This window comes from Nicotiana sylvestris, chromosome 3 (assembly GCF_000393655.2).
Source record: "Nicotiana sylvestris chromosome 3, ASM39365v2, whole genome shotgun sequence".
In the NCBI taxonomy this organism is placed as follows: Eukaryota; Viridiplantae; Streptophyta; class Magnoliopsida; order Solanales; family Solanaceae; genus Nicotiana; species Nicotiana sylvestris.
The window spans coordinates 35,082,011-35,103,806 of NC_091059.1; positions in this window are offsets into that span (position 1 = coordinate 35,082,011).

Below are 21,796 nucleotides of genomic sequence, written 5' to 3' on the forward strand. Positions count from 1 at the left end.
TTAGGTTTTCAAATTTTCATAAAATAAAACATTTTGATTTTCCTCTATTACAACGACTCCATCCTACAGACATAAACATAACAAAACTAACAAACTCTAAAAGAAACTACAATACAGACTCGAAAGTGGACTAACAGACTCCAAAGGAAACTAAAAATACAGATTCGAAAAATAAAATCAGAAATACATAAGTGCCTCAACTACTCTAGGGGCCTGCGGGACATCAGTTGGTCTCGTCGCGGGCCTACGTACCATATCTTCTTGGAGGCGATATAGGTCATCCATTATCTGATGGACAAAAAATCATAACTGCAGCGAAGAACATGGACCTGGTCATGTCCTCGCATTCATTGCACTTCATCACAATATAGTCAGCAATCCTTCTAACCCTCTCCCTGATGATTCCTTTCTCTTGTAACAGACGTCTAATTTGTTGAGATCTGGCCTCCAAAACTTGTGTGGCCGTATGATTTTGCTCTTGTAATTGTTGCAGATCCTCTTCTAGTTGGTACATCAAGGCATTGCAGTGTTCTCTTTCCACTTTGAAGTTCTTTGCTTGCTTGGACATTTCGCTCTCAATCGTATTGATCTTTTTCTCCAACCCCATGATTCCTTTGTCATATTTTTCCTTCAACTGTTGGACAAAACGTGTCTGTTCCTCTACATTCTTAGCCAACTTTGCTCGAGCCTTTGCTAGTTTTCCCTCGGTCTTTTCCAAATCAAACCCATAGTCACATACTTTCCGCCTAAGGTTGTCTATAAGTTTTTCATCCTTTTCACTTCTGGCAGGGTTCTCAACTGCTATTTTCATCTTCTGGATTTGGGCTCGGAGGGCTTTATTTTCTTGTGCCAATCTTTTCTTTTCACCCTCATCTGCAGCGGCTTGCAAACCACTCTCGAATTGAAAATCTCTAACTTGCTTTTCCAACTTGCTTATGGTGGCCCTGTACTCATTTTCCTTGGTCAACCAGGCCCATTGTTCCTGTGACGCTTCAACAAATTCCTGGATGTGAGGCCTTTTGGTTGGCCATTCAGGTTCGGCCCTTGTAGTGTCCTTATTTCTATACCAAGCAAGATAACCAGGTGAGACCTCGCCTTTGGACAAGTCACGTACTCGGATGTTTGCTGTCAAATACTGGCACTCATTCCAAATATGACGAACTACTTATTCATGAAATTGGCCATCAGAGCGGATTTCAACTGCATGAAAACTAAGATCCTCATCTGGGGGCACTACCTGGCATCTTCCCAATTGTCTCAACACCCGGTATGGGGCATAAGGCTAGATGCCTCGAAGGCCCATTAGGAGGAAGTAAGGACCTGTAGCAGGCATATACACAATTTCTTCAATAGGAAGCAAACCTAGTGTCCACTCTATCTACCCTGCTATTATAGAACAAAGGCGGGATATCCACTCTCCAACCCATTCTGGCATTTTGAACCCTAAGACCCTTGTGTTGAACTCTTCAATGCAACTTTTCCCTGTAGATCCGTAATTCATATATCGAGGGCGATGATACAGATGCTCAATCATCCATATTTGTAGTAGCAAATTGAACCCTTCAAAAAAGTTTGCATGAGAGCTCGAAATATCTCAGATACTATCATAGTGGCGAGGGTGCTCTTGGCATTGGTAATCAAAACATTGACGACTCTAGCTACCCGTAGATCAATATTCCCATCCTTTAGGGGAAACACTAGAAGACCTAAGAAGGCCACCATGAAAGAGAAGCACCTATGCTCTTCCCACTTTGATCGTTTCCCTTTGCTACAGATCCCACTTTCTGGGTTGTCAAATCCTCTTACATGCCCGTACCACTGGTATATGAAGTGTAGAGTGGAAAAACCAACCCCCAAATCTGCATACTGAACCTGCCTGCTTATTTTTAGCAAATCCAAAAACTTGTGAGGGGTGACGGCCCTTGGAGCGACTAGGTATTTATGTCTTAAACCTTCGGTGCTCCCAGCATAACCCTCTATCTCTTCCAAAGTAGGTGTGAGTTCAAAGTTCGAGAAATGCAGAACGTTGTGAGTTGGGTCCCAAAATGTCACTAGTGCCTTTATTATGTCTCCTCTAGGCCTGATCTTTAGTAATCCGGTGAGCGCCCCCAAGTAAAGGTTGACCATGTCTCATCCTGGATTACCCAAATCTTCCCACCACATGTGTAGTTCCAATGGAATCTTGGACATGACCTTCATTGGTAAATTTTAACTCATGCTCATTCTGCACATTTAGATTAAGGTGATTGGTTTAAAACAAAGTGAGTTATTATTCAAAAGCTAATAAAAAAAGGTTCACTTTGCAAAAATTCAAATAGATCAAGGCTACTTTTGCAAATACGGCCCTTCAACATTTTGAAAGGGAAGATTTTAGGGCTGTGTTTGCTAAGTGGCTAAAACCTGTCAAAGAAACTGTCGATGGCTATTCTTGCAAAAAGGGCCTCCCGGCGTCCCGTTGGGACATTTGGCTACTTAGACAAAAACGGCATCACCCACTTTATTTATGACAAAAATGACGACACTTCACATTTTTTCAAAATTTTCAAAAAAGGGGTTGGACCCGATGAGGGTTGCCTACGTATCCCACACCGGTGAGAATCAAACCCGCATAGTTTGGCCAGTTTTGACACGACGAGGAAAAAACATAAACCATTTTGGACTAACCCTTTTTATTTCTCAAGAAAACTCTTTTCCCCCTTTTTTTCAAGAAATCTTTTTTCTTTTTTTCCTTTTTTTTTTTCTAAATTTCGGCAGAGTTTCGGGATATTTTGAACACCATTTTTGGGAAATGGGTGAAATCCTCTATCATACCTCAAATTGTTTCTTTGATTTTTCCTACCTAATCTAGAAGTCGGTCAACATGAAAGCCGAAACAAATGAATGCACAGGTAGCATGTAAAAAATGCATTAGGTTGGTATTTTTATTTTTAGGTACACCTATCCTAGACGGACCCAACCCTTGTGTTGAGTCCCCGAAGTCAAATGAATATGATGCAAACAAACATTCCTACTAAGGATCCGGCATGAGGCTTTGTTATTCTATGTATAAAACCTTGGTGTATTGTTCTAGACCTAGCTAACCTGAGCGGACAACTTGAGCCGGGGGGGCAGCATACCTGTAACCAAAAGATCATCCGGCTTTGAAACTTATCCGAACCTCATTCTAAATTAGGGTATGACACTAACAGAAGAGAATTCATGCCAGCGTGCACTTCCCAGAAGATTAGAAGGGAGGGGTTTCGTAGCAGTTTATATATAGCTAAGATAATATCAAAGCGGTAAAAAGTGGCATTTAGCACATTAGGCCCAAACATGTAATAAAAATCAGATAATAAATAAAATCCAAATATAATAATTATTCTAAGCTCGAATTCTTGAATCCTGAATCAAAGATTCTGGGTTCTTATCCCTAGCAGAGTCGCCAGAGCTGTCACACCTCCTTTTTCTACCCCGGAAAGGGTATAGGGGAATTTTTTCAATTAAAGTGACAATAATCAAAACGAGATTATTTATTCAAATTTAGAGTCACCACTTGGGATAATTTATGGTGTCCCAAGTCACCGGTTCTAAATCCCGAATCGAGGAAGTTTGACTCTTATTTATGGTTTGGGAACACAGAAATCTGGGTAAGGAATTCCGTTAATGCGGAAAAAAGTGTTAGGCATTTTCGGGTTCCGTGGTTTTAGCACGGTCACTCAACTATTATCAATGGCTTGCTTATCTGATTTAATTACATATTTTATACCTATTGTGCATTTTTAAACCTTTGACCGCTTTTAATTAATTATGGAATTATTCTGGAACAAGTTACGATTGTCGTATACTTGTTTGTTTGGTTTGTGAACCGTGTCATGGGAACCGTACCCATGATTTACAATATGTTTAAATTAGTTGTGGTGGTCGGGTCACATAAATTTACCCCTGGATTTGAAAATTATGTACCATAACTACGTCGCGGGAACCGTACCCGTATCTATGATAATTTTATTATAAACGCGCCTAAAGCAAACTACGAAAGTTTAAAGAATTTTTCTACATTAGTTAAGGTATTGGTGTGAGGGCCATAGACTAGGTGATTGGATGGCACACCTCAACTTAATTAAAGAAAAGTTGTTCCTAACAATCTAAGCACGCCGTAGGCATGAATCAATAACTCAAAGAATTATATTCCAAATTGAAGCATGATTGAAATTATCCTCTAGCTAACATGAAAACTTATTTATTTTATACCCCTTATTTTTAATTCCCAATCCCACCTAAAATTCTAAGGACTCAAACTTATATTTTAGTTCAAAAACTCACGCCACTACTGAATAACTCATTCATATACTTATGTATCTACTTAAAATGAAAGAAAATCCTACTGCATTAACTTAAACCATTTAGCATGCTAAAGCCATTGCTGAAATTCAAACTTTACTAATATACAAATAACTACACAATTATTCAATTGAAAAAATGCATATGAAACACTACTTTTACAGATTAATCACGTTTATCAATATTGAATCCTAAGATAACTAACCTATGCGTCATTTAGTAGTTGGACAATGATTTTTCAATTTTCTAAAAAAGGTTTATGAACTTGGACCTTATACCATGGCTAGCATAATATTTCTCATGCCCGCTCAATGAAATAAACAACAGAAAGGCTAGCATAATTATGCAATCTTCTTGAATTTTCGCAGATCCAATCTTACGAAAAAGTAAACTACTTGAATCATTCACCGCTGAACCTCCCAATATATTTATACATCATATCTATTTACATGGAGATTCCATATTTACCTCACAGCAACCACGGACCATGAACCATTGATCAACAAACTTCTGAAAAAAACTACAACTATGGAATGGCAAACAGACTCAACCTAAAACTATCAAACAACTACATTAGGGACTACAATTGAAATTCTAGGCAATAGCCTTCCATAAGGCTGCCAGCTTTTCCCATATATGAGTATAAATCTGTTTCAACTTTGAACTCACAAGGATCTGACCATGTTGAGATCAGATCCACCAAGAGCATGGCACATGCATGTCGACAACTGTATTATCTCACAAACTCAACCAACAACACAGGCATACTAGATAAGAATGAACAAATGGAAACAATACATGTAACCTGAATACAACAGATATCAAATATTGCATTTAACATACAAGAAACATGTTTTCATAGCATGAGAAATACTGAATTAACAGAGAGTTATATGGTCAATGAAAACTCAAATGTTGTTGCATTTAATGAAGATGAATTGCATCATAACAAACACAACATTCAGCAAAATCTCTTATGTTTACATTAAGTCTGATTTACAAAGATTTAAGCACAAGACAAGGTGTGTACCTTGCTGCTTCAGAACTGCTTCCAAAAATGCTAAGAAGATACAAATAATTCAGCAGCCAAGAGAAGGATTTTTAGCAGGAAGTCAACAGAGAGCAAACAGTAAGAAATAGCCAACCACAGCCTCGAACTCAATCCATTTTTGACTTAGAAATTCAAAAATCCCAAAGAAAATTTCAGACTGTTTTTATTTTACTCCAAAAAATTAGAAGAAATCAATTCAGCTTTTTTTTAAGCAGTGCAGAACCTTTTGGGTGTTTTCTAGGGTCTGAATAATCTGTCTAAGGATTGAGGGTGTGATGACAAAAAAAATTCTGCATTCCGAGGCCTTAAAAACCTCTTTTAGCATCACCTTGATTTGTGTGCGCAGTCCGGGCGCGTAGCCGGAAAGCCTATATGTGAAAATCTGTGAAAAATGATAAATTTTGACTAGGAAAGCTATAATTATGCATTGGAATTGAATTGTTTAGCATTTATTGATATTATTAAGTCGATTATGTCTAGATACAATTGATTTGGAGCCAAATTCAAAAGGAAAAGCGGTGTTTGAGGCTTGAGTTGGCCCTAGAAGTTTGAGGTAAGTGTTAGGTCTAACCTTAGCTTGAGAGATTAGGAGTCGAGTCCTATTTGCTATGTGGTAATTGTTGAGTACGACGTATAGGCATGGTGACGAGTATCTATACATTGGTGTCTAGCATGCCCGTGAGTCTTATATTGTGATTATCATGTCTTCATTGTATCTTTCATGCCTTGGTGATGGTTTCTATTTGTTGTGTAAAGTTTGTGGAAGAAATTGTGACCTATGAACATTGAGGAGCGTTGGCTCAAGTTGTGTAATGAATTGTGAAAGTATAAGTGATAATTGAACCTTTAGAGCATTGGCTCGAGTTGTGAAGTGAATTGTGAAGTAAAGTGAGAAAGAGAAGAGATCATTATGTTGTCCCCCCTCCTTGCCAGGCTATTGTTGCTTTATTTGTTATCTCCCTTGCCAGGATGTTGATGTTGTTGATGTTGTCCCTTGCAGGGACTTGTTGTTGAACTATTGTTCCCTTACCCAGATTATTATTGCAAATTTCATTTTTTTTCCTTGCCCTATTATTTGTGATTGTTGTTTGGGTGAGGAAGAGAGTTAAAGCACGAAGGATGATGTCATGTATTGTATTTTAAGGAAAGAGTGTAAAGCACGAAGGGTGATGCCGTGTACGATTTGTGAGGAAAGAGTGTAAAGCACGAAAGGTGATGTTGTGCCGTACGATGTACCATTCTGTGCCGATTATATTGATTATATGGTGAGGAAAGAGAGTAAAAGCACGAAGGGTGATGTCGTGCACATTATTACTATATGATTGCTTTGGTGAGGGCGAGAGTAAAAGCACGAAGGGTGATGTCGTGCATTTATTGATTCTGATTCCTTGATGATATTCGAGTTATATTGTTTCTTTCGTTTACTTGTTGTATTTCTGTTTGGAATTGATATCTTCCCCCGCAACATGCTACCCCTCCCATACTTGACTGTTTATTTCTGTATTTCTTTTCCGCTGTATATATTTGAATTGCACAGGTTTATTTGGTAGTCTGATCCTAGCCTTGTCACTACTTCACCGAGATTAGGCTAGGCACTTACCAGCACATGGGGTCGGTTGTGCTGATACACTCTGCACTACATGCAGATCCCGGAGCAGCTCTTGGACCGTAGTTTGGACGCTACCTTCAGTCAACGTGGAGATCCAAGGTAGACCTGCAGACGTCCGCAGGCTCTGGCATCTCCTCTATCTTTTATTTCCTATTTCATCTTTTTGCTTCAGAAATAGTGTGTCTATTATCTTCAGACCTTGTCTTTAGCAGACTTAGACTATATGTGGTACTATGACACCAAGTTTTGGGTGATTACTGCTTAAGCAGTTGTAATAGATGCAGATTTCAGATATTTATTGTTTTCTTTCGCTTAATTTAAATTTCCATTGTTTATACGTTAACGCTTTATGTTTATTAACAAGAACTTAATGAAGTAATTAGTTTTGGGGATTGGCTTGCCTAGCTCACACTAGTAGGCGCCATCACGACTCCCGAGGGTGGGAAATCTGGGTCGTGACAAGTTGGTATCAAAGGCCTGGTGGTTTGTTGCAGAAGATTGAGATTCCTGAGTGGAAGTGGGAGCGGATCAGTATGGACTTCATTGTTGGACTCCCACGGACTCAGAAGAAGTTGAATGCAATATGGGTTATTGTTGATAGGCTGGCCAAGTCAGCGCATTTCATTCTTGTGGCGGTCTCTTATTCTTTTGAGACTAGACTCTTGCTACTCGCACTCCGGAGCAGGTAGCTCCCCAGTTCTAGACTCCAACGGTTCAGCCAATTAGAGCAGTTCAGTCGGGAGTGGTAGCTCAGACCGGTGATGGTTCAGCTATGTCTAGCAATGCTTTATGGACGTTGGATAGGTTCACCAAGTTCTTCACTACTACTTTTAGCGGTGCTTCTTCTGAGGATCCCCAGGATTATCTAGACAGTTGTCATGAGGTTCTTAGGAACATGGGGATAGTTGAGACCAATGGGGTCGATTTTTCCACTTTTCGCTTGTCTGGATCCGCCAAGACATGGTGGAGAGATTACTATTTGGCTAGGCCAGCCGGATCGCCAGCTTTGACTTGGGAGCAGTTTACGCAGCTATTTCTGGAGAAGTTTCTCCCCATCACTCAGAGAGAGGCCTGTCGGAGGTAGTTTGAGCATCTCCAGCAGGGTTCCATGACTGTTACCCAGTATGAGACCAGATTCATCGACTTGGCTCGTCATGCTCTTATCATACTTCCCACCGAGAGAGAGAGGGTGAGGAGGTTCATTGATGGACTTATTCAGCCGATTCGTCTTCAGATGGCTAGGGAGACTGGGAGTGAGATATCTTTCTAGGAGGCGGACAATGTGGCTCAGAAAGTGGAGATGGTTCTGTCGTAGGGAGGTGGTCATGGGTGTGAGCACGTGATTTTTACTCCAAAAATAAATCAAAAATAAAATAAATTTCTGTTAGTATGCAATTTGTGAATTTGCGTGGTGTTTGTTAAATATTTGTTTTATGTCCGTAAATATTTACGTTGTCATAATAAAATGAAAAATAAAATAAAATACATGTTGCATGCATATCTAGGATTTAATTATGCATTAATTCAAAATAAAAACACAAAAATATGCATTTTTGTTCTATTTTAAATATTCCACTATGTGATTAATGTTTTGTCTGTATGTTGAACAGTTGTTATAAAGTGATTAATATTGTCTAGAAGTTAAAATTGTTTTATAATTAAATTTAGGAATTTAAATTAGAAAATTGAAATAAAAAATAAAATAAAATAAAATAGAATGTGAAAATCGGACCTGGATTAAAATCCAGGCCCAAAACCAAATTACCCCCCTTAGCCCAATCCAGGCAGCCCCAAGTCCGGTCCAATCCAGACGAGCCAAAACGACAGCGTTTGGTCGTAGCTTCTCAGGGACCGTTGGATCAAATCCAACCAACGGTTAAGATCTCACCCCCTTACCCGTAACCCGTAACCCGACTCATTGACCCGACTCAGCCGACCCTGGCATTAAACCAAACGACATCGTTTGGTTTAATAAACTGATCCTGGCCCTCATTCTACTTGATCTAACGGTTAGTATCAATTCACCTTCCCCCTATATAAATCCCAAATCCCTACCCCGGCCCCTAGCCAAACACCCCCCTCCTTCCCTGTTCATCATCCCTTCCGAAACTCACCCCTAACCCTAGCCGCCCTAGGATCCCACCACCTGAAATCCAGCGGCATCAACGCTGTCGGTCACCAAAATAACACCCTAGAACCCCCTGAACATCCTCTACACAAATCTGACCTTAGTTTCCTTCGAATCAGACCCCAACTCTTCGAATACTAAATCGAAGGTGAGTTTGAAAACTCAAACCTTTCCAATGGCTTCCAAAATAACACCATAGTACCCCCTAGCATGCCTCGTTATGGATCTGAAGTTTGTTTGGCTCGAATCAGTTCCGAGCTTCTCGAATCTTCTTTTGAAGATTCGGACCAAACAAGAACAAACTCAGATCCGTTCTAAACTGACACCAAATGACCCCTAGGCTACCCTCACCCTTGTGTCGTATTTGGTCCCCCTCGAATCTGACCAGAAATGGTTAAGTCCCAAATCGAACCTTCAAGAACCCTAGAAATACCAGACTTTTGGATTCTGTTCACTTCAGACGAAAGATTGAGGTTTAATCGACCTTAGTCGAAGTATTTTCAGTGGAAAATACTTCGACTAAGGTCTGTTTGATTTCAAACAAAATCCGAAGCCAAGTTGAATTCGAGTTTGATTAAAATTCAGAGGTACTGTTCTATTTCTTGTTTGTGTATTCTGTATGTATTTTCGTTTGTTTTAATAACTTGTTAATTTTTCACATTTTTGTTTTGATTAATTCTGTCATTTTTTGTCTCATACCCGTCTATATGCTCAAAATATGAAATTGTTTCTGTTGTTCGTGATTATTTACAATGTGAGTAATCGACTCGATTAAGTTCGTCGATTAGTTATATTGTGAATTCTCATTTATGATAATGCTAATGGAAACAGTCTGCTTCTATTGTTTTAGACTGATTATGGACAAATGTTGTAAATAGTCTACTGATTAATACTTGTCAATTAAATCATGTTTGTTTGCAAATCAGTAAATTCAAATGTATGATGTGTATATATTGTTTTCTGAACAGGGCATTGTCAGTATATTGACAATGCTCCTGTGTATGTTTGATCTTGATTCAATGTTTAAGTCCAGTCTGAATTGTTATAATGATTTCATTGATATGCTGTCATGATGTTAGTTCTGAATTCAGTGTGATTTTACAAATGATGTTAGTTCTGAATTCAGTGTGATTTTACAAATGTTGATTATATGTAATTGTGTTAGAAGGATACATTCTTAGTTAGGATTCAGTCCAAAACTTTAGGATTGGTTATAGCTGCTTAAACAGATTTTAAAATCTGTATTTTTCTGAATTTAAGGCAGTAATAACAGTAATTACAGTAGGAAATCTGGAACATTTTCTGGGATAAAACAGTAAGGGTAATGTGACATAATAGTGGGCTAAAAGTGGTTTGTTAATGGTTTTTAATTTAATAGGATAGTGGGAAACAAAGGGTAATGGGCTGCTGAAAAACAGGATAATAGCACTCAATAGGATTTAAAGTATTCAAAAGTAGTTTTAATGGAAAACTTTATGATTTTAAAAGGAGAAAAAGGTCCAGGCAGCACTAGAAGGGTACAGGACAACCCTGTATAAATAGAGGGGGATTGGGACTGATTTAGGGGCAGACTTTAGGAGATTGAAGAAAGAAAAAAGATCAGAGAAAAAGAAAGAAAAGAGAGGAAAGAAAAAGAAAGAAAAGAGAAGCTGATTTCTAAAGCATAGAAAATACACATAGAAATACATATACATTTGAGAGAAACAGAAATCCGAGAAGGGAAAAATCATATTGGAAGAAAGAAGAAACAGAAAAATCAGAAACAGAAAAAAAATCAAAAACAGGAATTTGAAACAGAAAAGAAACTGAAATCTGAAATATTATCCCTTTGTTGAATCTGTTCGGATTTATTTGAATCCATAGTTCAGTTAAAATCTGAAGTTTTCTTTAAAATACTATTACTATGCATCTGGGTTTCTCGGGTCTCATTATTGTTTCAAGTCTGTGGAAAGACTGCTATTCTGCTGATTTTGTTACTGCTGCAACTGCTGAAAACTTACTTCTTCTACCTTCATTTCCAGGTACTTATCTCTTAAATTCTATGTTGGAAAAAAGATTCAGCATGACAAATCAATGAAGCTTGAATTGCAAAAATTCTATTTTTCATTTGTTCAAGTTCATTAGTTTAAACTTCATTTTTTGTTTCATGTTAGTTAACTAGTAGTGAATTCAATTTGATAGTTATGAGTTAATTGTCTTTATTTGAAATTCATGTAAAACTTTGTAATAATGTTTTCCATTCTAAATTTTCATTAAAGTATAGTTATGATTGAATTGTTAAGATAGGGAACATGGCATGAAGTTGGCTATTAGTTAAGTCCTATGACATTGTTAGTCAGGTATAGAGTATTCTGAAATATCAAGAAATTGCATGGTTAGTGTATTTCGATTGTTTGGTTGTGGATTAAGGTTAGATGTTGATAGTTGAATAAAGAGTAATATAAAAATGTCAAAAACTATATTGCTAGTTTTACCTGATTTAGTTATGGATTGAATGATGTGAGTTATACGTTCATATATGGCGTGATAATAGGTATATATATAACCATTAAGGGATGATGAGTTGATGTATCTCATTATGATGTTAAAATGCTATGAATGTTTTAGACATACAACTATGTTGCATGTAAGGCAATATTATTAATCGATTTATAATTCCCTTTCTTATCAAATTGATGCCTATTTACCATCTTAAATAAATAATTAGGCCTATTAGATTAAAAGCAAGTATATGAGAATAAGATGAGATATACAAATTGCAACACTTTATATCAATGACAATTAGAAATAGGATTTGCACTAATTAAATAATGAAAAATTGTTCAAAAATACTTCTTCCCTTCATAAATCATGTTTGTTAATTTCATATACAATTCATCCTTTGGCATATATATGTTGTAGTTGCTAGAATCATATTTTTATTTTTTTCTTTGAACTTGAATAGTTGGGCTGAATATAATTTATATCCGGAAATTATAATCGACGGGCAACATTTAATAAATTGTGAATTTCTTTTAAAAGAATTCAAAGACATCCCTTGAATATGAATTTCTCAGTATTTTCATATAAAATGTGTAGATATAACAAACAATTTTGTGAAAAATTCATAATATCATTAAGAATATTTGGTGTAATTAGGGATACGTTCGCGTAATCTGATTATACCAATAAAAGCAATTCGAATTATGCGTACGCGCAATTTCGAGTGAATATGTAATATAAGGGATTTCTTCGAGGACGTTAAATTAATTTCATAAAAACCCGAGATGTGCGGTTCACTATTTAAGAAAAACAAATATTCTTGATTCGACACAATTTCGAAAAAATGATTGTTTAATAAATATATTATCAAAAGTTATCGTGTACACGTACGCGTGACACAATTCCGCATTTTTAAATTTATAACACGAATATACGTACGCGTAATTCGATTCAAAGAAGGATCCTTAATCACAATAAGTAAAAGCGGTAGTAAAATCACGTAACAAAAATATATTTAATAAAATCAAGATAATTAAGCCAATAATAAAAACAGTTAAGCGACCGTGCTAGAACCACGGAATTCGGAAATGCCTAACACCTTCTTCCGGATTAACAGAATTCCTTACTCAGGATTTCTGGTTCGCAGAATAATAAACAGAGTCATATTCTCCTCGATTCAGGGATTAAAATTGGTGACTTGGGACGCCTTAAAATTCCCAAGTGGCGACTCTGAAACAAACAAACAAATCCCGTTTCGACTGTCCTTTAATTGGAGAAAACTCCCCACGCGCCCCGCGGGCGCGGCAAAAAGGAGGAGCGACAGCTCTGGCGACTCTGCTGGGGACTGCAGTGTAAACTGTAACCCAGAACCATTGGTTTAGGGTTTAAAGAATTCGAGCTTAAAATATCTGTGTTAATTGGCTTTATTTACTATATGATTTTCAACTGTTTATATGCTAATATGCTAAATGTTGCTTTTTACCGCTTTAATATTATTTGAATTGTGAATATATACAACTGCTACGAAACCCCCTTCTTTCTGAGTCTTCTGAATTTATGGTGTACACGTGCGCGTGACCCACCTTTCTGTTAAAGTCATACCAAATAAGACGGAGTTGGGACAAGTAACTAGGCCGGGCAGACTTTCGTGCTCCCGGTACGTTGCCCCCGCTTCGGCTCAAACTGTCCGTTTGGGTAAGCCAGGTTTAGAACAATCAACCTCAGGTTTTACACTTAGAATAACTCAGCCATGTACCGGATCCCTAGTAGGAACGTCTATTTGCATCATGTACATTTGGCCTTGGAGACTCAACACAGGGGTTGGGTCTGTCTAGGACAGGTGAACCCGAAACAAAAAGACCATCCTGATGCATCCTACTTGCTACTTGTGCATTCATTTGCCTCGAACATGCTTGTTGACCAGCTTAAACGAAATCATGGTGAGAAGAGAGGAATAAAATGGGTTTTTTTTTTTGAAATAAAGATATTTAATAAATAAAATGATTTTTTTAGTGTAAATTTTCAAAAAAAATATAAAATTCTGAAAATAGTTTTTTTTTTATTTTCAAAATGAGTCTTAACTCTATTAAATTAAACTTCAGATACAAAATGAGCACCACACAAAGCCCCTCATCCACGAGTACAGAAGAATTTCTCTTTCAGCTTCAAATGTGGTGGTATGATTTAGGCGAAGACGGTCAAAAATGGGTCGTCAAGCATTTGGGAAATCTCACGGACATTATGAAAGTTAAACCCCGTGATGATCTGATTGCGGCGTTAATAACTTTTTGGGACCCTGTTCACAATGTCTTTCGTTTCTCTGATTTCGAGCTAACTCCTACATTAGAGGAGATAGCTGGATATGCTGGTTTTGACGGAAGTCTAAAAAATCAAAGCCTGATATTCACAAAGGCTCCTTCGGTACTTCGATTCTTCGGTCTTCTGAACATCAGCAGTCAAATCAGGAAAAGCAATGTCATCAATGGATGTTGTTCCTTCAACTTTTTGTATTCAAGGTTCGGAAAGTCAGATGGGTTCGAAATTCATGAGAAAGGCCTTACTAACAAGCAAAACAAAGACACTTGGCAGATTCACCGTCGCTTTGCCTTCATGGTGGCTTTTCTAGGAATCGTGATCTTCCCAAACAAAGAGCGAACAATTGATATTCGCACCGCAAAAATTGTGCAAATCCTCACCACCAAAGAAAATCACACCCTTGTCCCCATCATTCTATCAGACATTTATCGGGCTTTGACTTTATGTAAATCAGGAGCAAAGGTCTTCGAAGGATGCAAAATTTTGTTGCAAATGTGGGTAATGGAACATCTCCAACAACAGCCCAAGATCATACAGTATAGGTCAAACAATGATAATTGCATCGAGAGCTATGAGGAAAGAACAAAAAATTATCAGGCTCCAGAAGGGATAGAAGCATGGGTATCTCATCTAAAGGCTTTAACGGCAAATCAGATTGAATGGACTTTGGGATGGCTCCCGATGAGGGAAGTAATACACATGTCAACCTCAAATAGTTATCTACTACTATTGGGATTGAGAAGCATTCAGCCGTATGCGCCACTAAGAGTCTTAAGGCAACTAGGGAGATATCAAGTAGTTCCTGATGATGAAGATTTGAGTATGCAAGTAATCGAATTACACCCAGAAGCCACTATTCCCGAGGCTCTACTTCAGCAGATGTGGAATGGATGTCGATACTTAAAAAGTGATACTCAAGTCCCAGACACTACAAAGGGTGAGATAAATCCTGGATATGCAAGGTGGTTTGAAAAACGGTCTCGCGTGGATGATGTACCAGAGCCTGAGCTAAGAAGGCCAACAAAAAGACCCCATGTTCAAAACTTCAATGATAAAATCCAAGAGCGGTTGATCTGGGGAGAAAAGGAAAAAGGGTACAAAGCAACTATCCATGCCCTAAAAGAAAATCTGAGAAGCCTCAGTCTGGAGAAAGATTTGCAAGCACAGGAAGCCGAAGGCGAGAAGAAGAGTCTAGCTTGTGAGAATGAAAATCTTCATGCTCGATTCCAAAAAATGAAAAGAGTTTCTGAAACACCAAAGAGAAGCTAGAAGGATCAAAAAACCATCGCCACTCTTTTTCAAAGAATGCAAGATTATGATTCCATTCTTATGGAAAATGAAAGGGCGTTGAGCAAAGCAAAGGAAAGGATCCAACAATTAAACGAAAAAGCCAGATCTAATAAGGAACGCCAAGATAGCAATCCGAAAAAGACAGGGCACAATTCAAGAAGGAAAACGACCATTGGATACGATCAGAAAACCAGCTTCGTGCACAACTAGAAGAGGCAAGAAGATGCAACAGAGAACATCAACAAACAGACCTCGACAGGGAAAGAGCGCAAGCAAGATTAGAGCAGGCCAGACTCCGAGCTCTATTAGAATCAACTCTAGATCGTGAAAACCGTGTCAGAGATATAGCCACCACTCGCCAGCAGCAATTGCAGGACCAAGACCAACGTCTCCAAGGTTTCAGGGCACAAATCCACGACTTGGCGGTCTACACATCTCAAAGTTATGTAAACTGCCAAGGAATGGATTATGAAAGGTTTACAGAACATGCACCCACTTTTGCCCGTCATCTAGCATTGGAATTGGAAAGGATGTATCGTACGCTGGGAGGTCATCCAGGTCAAGCTCCACATTGAGCAAATATTCTAATAATATACAACACAAGTGGAAAGAGGGGCACGTTGTGAGATGTTAAGAATTGTATCTTTTATTTTGATTTAAGTGTGTGTGTTTCAAGCCATTTTCTTAAAGTTTTCAAATGTAATTCCATCTTTGTGTAATGAATAAAAGTGATTGCCTTTAGTCCGAACTACGCAAGGTCTGATTCATGTAAGGGCATGATACGTAGGCAATCTCTATAAGATTCGACCACCACGATAAAAGACATATATAATAAATAAAAGTGAATAACAATAAAAATTTCAAGAAAGCTGGGACGACACAAGCAGCCGAGCAAATGCATAATAGAAAGGGATTATTTGTCTAGGAGCATTGCATCTCAACGTGTGATTATATATGTGTTAAACTCTCAAAACTAACAAGTTTGTTCATTTCCAGAATTCAAGCAGTTAGTTTCTCTAAAGAGTATACTGGCATATTATCACTATCACACAAGATCAAAAGGACCAATACCCGAAAGTATGTCTATCCCAGATGTTGACACAGGTATGGAGCTAGAGGAGATGGATGTCGGGAAAATGAAAGAAGAGATGTTTAAACTCAAGCAGCAAATGGCTGAGATGTACCAAGCCTGGTCTACAGGACAGTTACCCCCATCTTACCCAAATAACCCTGCTCCATCAATGACCCAAACTCAGGATAATATTACCACTGAATTATCCCCAAACTTCCCCATTTACCAGCACTACCGAGGCACCACCTCTCAGACACCACAGTCTCCACCTCCGAAACCAGTTCCATACTTTCCTCCACCTATGACTCCTGTTTTCGTAGCACCTCCCCCTGCTACATTTCACAAATCTCCTAGTGAGCCTACATTCCAGGCCCAGGACAACCAAAATTACCCCCGGAGCCCACCCTCAAAGCCTCCGAAATTAATTCAACTGCTCCTCATTTTGATCTCCCAACAGAAATTGACAAGCCAGCCAAAAATGCTGAACAAGAAGAGATGTTCAGGAAGGTCAAAAGTCTAGAACAATCATTCAGAGACATGCGAGGATTAGGTGGACAAGTCAGTGTAGCATACAAAGATTTTTGCTTATTCCCCAATGTACAATTACCAGTTGGCTTCAAGATGCCCAAATTTGACCTATACAACGGGCACGGCGACCCAGTAGCCCACTTAAGGGGATTCTGTAGCAAGATGAGAGGAGCTGGGGGAAAGGATGAATTATTGATGGCTTACTTCAGTCAAAGTTTAAGCGGATCAGCTTTGGAGTGGTATACACGCCAGGATCATGGGAGATGGTACATCTGGGATGACCTGGCACAGGCATTCGCATACCATTTTCAATACAATCTGGAAATCATCCCAGATCGATTATCTTTGACAAAATTTGAGAAGAAACACAATGAAAGTTTCAGAGAGTACGGCTTCCGGTGGAGAGAACAGGCAGCAAGAGTGGATCCTCCTATGAAGGAGAGTGAAATGGTAGACTACTTCCTCCAAGCCTTGGAACCAACTTACTATGCCCACTTGGTTTCAGCGGTTGGGAAATCATTCAACGAAGTAGTGAAGATGGGAGGTATGGTGGAAGAAGGCCTCAAGACAAATAAAATCATGAGCTATTCAGCAATTAAGGCGACTACTCAAGCTATTCAAGGCGGGGTAGGAGGAATCGGAAGAAAGAAGAGGGAAGAGGCAGCAGTAGTTGATTCAGGAATTTGGTCAGGACCAAGAGGTTCACCGCCTTACTATAATCAACAACGACCTCGCCAATCAACTTACCACCATGATTTATCCCAACACTACTATCACCCTTCGGAGTCTCATTTCTCCATTAACCATGCTCAAGCATACAATCAGCCACCTGTTCACGCCAATTGGCGTGCTCCTGTCATACCAAGTACTTACCCACGAGCCTATCCCGGACCAGGTTTCAGGCCGAGGCCAGCATTCAGGGGGGAAAGAGAACAGAAAAAGAAAACTTACACTCCATTGGGAGAGTCTTACACTAGTCTGTTCCACAGGCTGAGACAGCTGGACATGCTGAGACCAATACAATCCAAGCTACCCAATCCTCCTCCAAAGAATCTGGATTACACCATTAGCTGTGAATATTGCTCCGGTGCACCAGGCCATGATACGGAGAAATGCTGGCATTTGAAAAATGCAATACAAGAGCTGATTGATACTAATAAAATCGAGGTTCAAACCCCCGAAGCCCCAAATATCAATAGAAATCCAATGCCAGCCCATCAAGAGGCTAATATGATAGAAATCATACAAGCTGATGGGAAGACAAAGAAGCCGTCACAAACTGTCATGATGATCAAGTCTCATGAAACCAAGCCAGATAAGCAGTTAATGGAGGAGAAGCCGGTGTCTAAGCAGAACAGAAATGGTGATGGACCATCTATGATAATCGAGGAAGAATCATCGAGCAAAGTTGCCGCAAAACAAGAAAGGCCAAAAGTGATAGTACCAGGGGTTGCTAACAAACCCATTGTATGCGTGGAAGGAGCCCGTACAGATCGGGTTATTATCGCACCTGTAATCCAGCTGTCGGTCATCAACAACAAAGCCATCCCATGGAACTATGAACGGATGACTGTAATGTACAAGGGAAAAGAAGTCAAGGAAGAAGTGTGTGAGGTACAAGGCTTGACTCGTTCGGGAAGATGTTTTACTCCCGAAGAGTTAAGAAAAACTAAAAATAATCCAACACCAACAAAGAGAGCTGTGACGGAAGAAGAGGCGGAAGAGTTTTTAAGAAAAATGAAACTCCATGATTATTCTGTTGTGGATCAATTAAAGAAGACGCCCGCTCAAATTTCATTGTTGTCATTACTGATCCATTCAGAGGAGCACCGTCTGGCTTTAATGAAAATCCTGAATGAGGCTCATGTTCCTGAAAAGATCTCTGTAAATCATTTGGGAAGAATAGCCAACAGAATCTTTGAGACAAACAGAATTACATTTGCTGATGATGAATTACCTGTGGAAGGTACCGAGCATAACAGAGCTCTTTACCTCACCGTGAAATGTGAAAACTCCGTAGTAACCCGGGTATTGGTTGACAATGGGTCAAGTGCAAACATATGCCCTCTCTCCACTTTAAGCAAATTAAAAATTAAAGAGGAGAGGATCCAGAAGAATAGTATCTGCGTACGAGGGTTTGACGGTGGAAGCAGAGATTCATTTGGCGACATAGTGTTGGAACTAACTATAGGGCCAGTTGAATTCACAATGGAATTTCAAGTGTTGGACATAACTGTTTCTTACAACTTGTTGTTGGGTCGACCATGGATCCATGCTGCTAAAGCAGTCCCGTCAACACTACATCAGGCTGTCAAGTTTGAATGGGATCATCAAGAAATAGTTGTGCATGGGGAAGAAAGTTTAAATGCTCGCAGCAGTACCATTGTACCGGTCGAGGGAACAGAAAATGACCAGGGACCATGGGTATACCAAGTATCCGACACAGTGTCGGTAGAGAAAATTCCAGAGGGGAAATACCTTCCGAATCCAAAGATATCCTCTGCATCAGTCATGATAGCTTATGAAATGTTAAAGAATGGTTTTATACCCGGCAAAGGCCTGGGCTTATCTTTGCAAGGAATTATACAACCAGTATCTCTCCCCGAGAACTGGGGAACATTCGGTTTGGGGTTCATACCCACCGTAAATGACGTGATAAAGGCCAGAAAAGTTGAAACATAAGGCATGGGATCTTCCAAAACCAGTCCCACATCTGTCAAAATCTTTTGTCAAGACCGGTGCTAGAAATCGCCCGATAACAATAATTCCTAAATCCCGGGTCAATCCTGAGGAGAAGTTGATTGAAAGATTCGAGAAGTTGTTTGATGATGTGAATATGTTGGAAAGCGGAGAAGGGTGTAGCAACGCGGAAGTTCAATTCGTTGGGCCAGAAACAAAGCTTAATAATTGGAAAGCCACTCCTCTCCCCATTCGAAAGGAGTCTTGGTAGTTTATTTTGATTTTCTTTCAAGTTTGTTTGGGTTACTTCAGGGTTGTAATCCCAAAGCTTATCTTACAGTTTGTTTGAAGTGTGCAAACCTTGTTATCTTTCATCATCCAATAAAAAGCAGTTTCCTTTTTATTGTCATTCCTGATAGTTTTCTTTTCTTTTTCTTTTTTCTGTACAGTTCTTTTTACGCTGGCTCTAGTGATATGGCATGCATGAGGAATCCTCAACCCAGTCTTAAAAATCAATCTGGTTCCGAAGTAATAATTCAAGAAATATATTGTGATTATGAATCAGAATATGATGAAGATGAGGTTTTTGAAGAGATTAGTAAAGAGTTAATTCACTTTGAGGAAAAAATCAAACCTAACTTGAGTGATACCGAGGACATCAATATAGGGGACACGAGTAATATCCGAGAAACTAAAATAAGTGTCCATCTGGAACCAAAGATCCGAGAGGAGTTAATTAAAGCACTCATAGAATTCAAAGATGTTTTTGCATGGTCGTATGACGACATGCCGGGCCTGAGCACTGATTTAGTGGTTCACAAATTGCCCACCGATCCAACGGTGCCTCCTGTCAAGCAAAGGCTGAGAAAATTCAAGCCTGACATGAGTGTGAGAATTAAGGAAGAAATCACCAAACAATTGGAAGCAAAGGTCATTCGAGTCACTCGATATCCTGTTTGGTTGGCTAATATCGTTCCTGTACCAAAGAAAGACGGCAAAATTAGAGTATGCGTCGACTACCGCAATCTCAACAAAGCAAGTCCAAAGGATAATTTCCCATTACCCAATATCCATATTTTGATCGACAATTGTGCCAAGCATGATATAGGATCTTTCGTGGATTGTTATGCCGGGTATCATCAAATTCTAATGGATGAAGAAGACGCAGAAAAGACGGCATTCATCACACCATGGGGAACTTATTGCTACCGGGTAATGCCATTCGGTTTAAAGAACGCCGGAGCAACCTATATGAGAGCAATGACCACAGTGTTTCATGATATGATACACAAGGAGATTGAGGTATACGTGGACGATGTGATCATAAAATCAAAGCATCAGGCCGACCACGTTGGGGATTTGAGGAAGTTCTTCTTAAGACTTCGCAGGTACAACCTCAAGCTTAACCCTGCCAAATGTGCATTTGGAGTTCCATCTGGAAAGTTGCTAGGATTCATAGTCAGTCGACGAGGCATCGAGCTAGACCCATCAAAAATCAAAGCCATCCAAGAATTGCCACCTCCCAGGAACAAAACTGAAGTAATGAGTTTGTTGGGAAGGTTAAATTATATCAGCAGGTTTATTGCTCAGCTCACAACAACTTGTGAGCCAATTTTCAAATTGTTGAAAAAGGATGTTGCGGTCAAATGGACCGATGAGTGTCAAGAAGCGTTCGATAAAATAAAAGGGTATTTGTCGAACCCACCCGTGTTGGTCCCGCCAGAGCCAGGAAGACCTTTGATTCTTTACTTGACGGTTTTGGAAAATTCATTTGGTTGTGTATTGGGGCAGCATGACCTCACTGGCAGAAAAGAACAGGCCATCTACTACCTTAGCAAGAAGTTCACAGCTTATGAGGTTAAGTATACTCATCTGGAAAAGACATGTTGCGCCCTAACATGGGTAGCTCAAAAATTGAAACACTATTTGTCATCCTACACTACTTACCTCATTTCTCGGTTGGATCCATTGAAATACATTTTTCAAAAGCCTATGCCAACGGGAAGACTTGCAAAGTGGCAGATATTGCTCACAGAATTTGACATCATCTATGTGACTCGAACTGCAATGAAGGCTCAAGCACTGGCCGATCATTTAGCCGAAAACCCGGTCGATGAGGAATACGAGCCGTTGAAAACCTATTTTCCTGATGAAGAAACAATGCATATCGACGAGGTGGAGCGAATTGAAAAACCTGGCTGGAAACTTTTCTTTGATGGAGCCGCTAACATGAAAGGAGTCGGGATAGGAGCCGTAATCATTTCTGAAACAGGGCATCACTATCCTGTTACGGCTCAATTGCGATTTTATTGCACCAATAAT